The sequence below is a fragment of the Bidens hawaiensis genome, unplaced genomic scaffold (genome assembly GCF_021521415.1).
Source record: "Bidens hawaiensis isolate Kalapana, Puna unplaced genomic scaffold, B.hawaiensis_p1.1 tig00013744_1, whole genome shotgun sequence".
Classification (NCBI taxonomy): Eukaryota; Viridiplantae; Streptophyta; class Magnoliopsida; order Asterales; family Asteraceae; genus Bidens; species Bidens hawaiensis.
This window is the reverse complement of record NW_027492169.1, coordinates 487,665-491,561: the sequence shown is the minus strand read 5'-3', so window position 1 is coordinate 491,561 and position 3,897 is coordinate 487,665.

Below are 3,897 nucleotides of genomic sequence, written 5' to 3'. Positions count from 1 at the left end.
TAGGGACCAGACCCTTATAATATCTGTGATGTTAGGGAATCGAACCCTTCTAATATTCGAAAACAAGGGACCAGACCCTTATAATATCTGTGAGGTTATAGGGCGAAAGACTCTTTAAAAAGTTTGATTATGTATGTAAAGAAAGTAAGAAAGTAAAAATGAAGGTAAGAGCACTTAGGTGTATATGAAAGAAAGTTAAGAGATTAAGTATGAAATGTAAGAAGGTATTGTATGATCATGTGATTAACTAGAACTCACTCAGCGTAGCTGACTTTTAGTATGCACGCAGGTGAGTAGGTTGAGGCAGCTCGCTTGAGGAGACACATGGCACTGAACAAGAGTCTGGCATCTGAAGACTTATGATGTTTTAATTTTAATGTTTTAATGTGAAAAACAAAGGATGTTTTGAGACAAGTTATGAAATATTGTAATGTTTTATGAAAGTTTTATATTCCGCGTAAATGTTTTAATTAACTCTGATATTTAGAACTGTGTTTATGAGTAAATCCAACACGAAAGTAGGGTTACCGGTAACGGGGCCTTACAATTAGTATTACAATTTCTTTGTTGATATTACCAAATATATAGTTGCTCTTACTTCTAATTTTATAATCTAAGGCATGCATGTATTAGGAAAAAAAGACATGAAGTAAGTCACACAAGTTTATTTTGTTGGTTACTAGGTTATTGACCTGTGGGCACCACAGGTGGAAACAATTAAATTTTGTAACATCAACCGATAATATGAAAGTGAAAAACACAATTCATACATACATATGGCGACGATAATAGAATATACAATTGTTAATAACGTCGGTAATAAAATTAAAACTTTATTAAACATAACTTTCAAAGGAAAATAAAAGGAATTTTACAATCATTCAATATATTAAAAATAACAACTTCATATATTACTTAATAGTTCTTATAAACTACATTTGTAGTTTTATTTGTAACTTTACTCTCCTTATCTAAGATAAGCATTTTAACTCCGGCTCTACTCTTCACTCGGGATAAAGCCACATATAACTGGCCATATGTAAACACTGGATGTCGAAGATATATTCCAACTCTTGCTAGTGACTGGCCTTGACTTTTGTTAATTGTCATTGCAAAACAAACCGCAACAGGAAACTGTGTTCGTTTCAACTTGATTGGTAATTTCTTATCTGAAGGAGTTAGTGTACTACGAGTTAAGTAAGTGCGATGACTAATGTTTGTACCCGAAATAACCTTTACTTCGATACAACGCCTACCCAATTGAGTAACTTGTATACAAGGTTTCAATTAGGTTTGAAATATGTAAAAAATGTTTGGATTATTTTAAAAATATTACAATAAGAAAATTTCATATTGTTTTTTCATCATAATATTTTTCATTATACGTATTATTATTGATTTCAAGTCAAACCTTTTAATCTAGATACATGTAGGCATCATATATATTATTGTGTTATGCTAAAATAATTATATATAAAAATCACAGCAGATATATGTAAAAGGATTGACATATTGCGATGTTATAATAAAAACATATATAAATTGATATAAAATTCGTAAAAAAATTAATAAAATGATATTATTGTATGTAGCTTTTAAGTAAAAAATGTTACTTTAAATTAGTTTTAGTAATTAAGTATGTTGCATGTAAAATACACTAAAATACACGACGAATAGCAAAAATGTTACTTGTCGTAAATCTCATAAAATATTAGATCTAATAAAAAAGACGGTCATAAAATATTAACATTTTTAATCAATTGATGGTTTATAAAAAATTATTACCGTTGGATATGATACGCAATGGTTGTCTAGACGATGACACTGCACGTTTTGCAAACAAAATTATTATTATTATAACATTGTATTTAGAGAGTAACCTTAAATTATTATATTCACTAACCATTTGTATTCCTCTTATTGGAAGATGATGATTGAGAATTAGTGCGTCTCTTGGATCTTGAAGACATCTAAAGTATAAAATAAAAAAAATACGATTAATATGTGAAAAATTTAGAAATCTTATATCATGCAGAGAACAATAAGTTACATAGACTTTTGTATAGTTATATCAATTATACAAAGTAACGTATTTTACAAACAAATCGTACATACCTTCAATCTTATAATATAATTCAACTTAAATTGTTATCAACACTTCCAAGTTATTGAATCTTCGAGTTAATAACCCACCAAGTATTAAGAGTGACATATTTTGTAAGCTCAAGTATTCAATATATAGGCTTGAAGTTTAGGAGTGAAAGTTTATGGTAAAAGTATTTTAAGGGAAGACCAAGTTTCTATGGTTAGCATAAATTATGTTCTTCTATATAAATAATAATTCAATAAGTTATGAAAAGTTTGTTTGGATTTTATTTTGCCTAAATTAAGTTTCCTCTTTTGAAAGAATCATTATAATTGTTTAATTTGTTTGACCAAATCAATATACTGTCAATATAGTGTATTTTATATAATATTGAGTATGTTGGAAAATTAATTTTCAACTATATTTATTACGAATTAAAAGGAATGACCGAGATTTTTGTTAGTAATGACATATGTAAAACAAAATTATTGTTCATAATAAATAACCAAAATCTAATTACCATAAACTTTGATGATAAATTGAACGAAAAACTTAAATGAAATTACATTTATTGATGAATTTGGTTCAATTTTAACTAATTAGATGTCAACATTAAAAAAAAGATAACAATCTACATTTATTGATGAATTTATTCCTATTTTAAGTGATTGTTAGTTACAAATTATATGTAACTCTCAAAATAAAAAAGTAGTTAAAATTTAAAATTATCTAATAATTTGATACAACAAACTTCCATATGTGAAACTATAAATTTAATACTAATTTTCTAAAATATACATATTGAATAAATAAAGAAATAAACGATAACTAACTATTTAATTTGAAATCGAAAACTTAAATATGGTTGAAATTATTGATTATTAATGTTTAAAATTCTAAACTAACATATAGTAATTCCATTAATAACAAAATTATACAGAAAGCAATAAATCATTCACATCTTTTGTTTACTTAACATATGTTTATATATGTTAATAGTTGACAAAAATATTGAATAAGTAAATTACATACGTTCATGTTACATAATACTATGTCTTATTTAACATTAGTACTTTCCTAGTTAGTTATATATGATTTAATTAAGTTTATATGTATAGAATTGCTGAAGACAATAGTAAAGTAAGGTAAACATAATACAAAAAATTACATTTTACAATCATCATCAAGATAAAGCATACAAACTTCAGCATACCATATTATCTAAACATGTTAAATAGTCTACGACAATGTCATTACCAAAACATTGAAATCCATAAACAGAAATGTCGATAAACGCAAAAGACAACAAACAAACTACATAGCACCCATGCATGCAAAATGATACGTATTGGCCTTACATCCTTAACAGTTAGCAGCATAGATGAACCAACCGGTTTAGGTACTTCAACATAGACTTGAGAGGATATTTCAAGCAACCTATTATTTAAAAAAAAAGTAAGTCATAAGGTGTTTAAAATAAATAATAATGTATACATGGAATAAAATTAGATTATAGTTAAATAGTTATAAGAAATTACCTTTTCTTGTAATCAAGCACTTCATACAATTAATCATTGATCAGCAACCTTGAAACAGAGTTACCAGAGGAGTTTTGAACATATACTTTTTCTGGCAAAAAATATACACATATGTAAATTTAAAATTATTAACTGTAAAGAATTTGAAGGGTAAAATATAAAAGATATAATTGTTAATGATACCTCCATAGTACTTGACTCGTGCGAATTGAAGGACGATAATGAGATACTCCTCATTCGAGTTGTCAGCAACATTATTAATAAGACAAACCT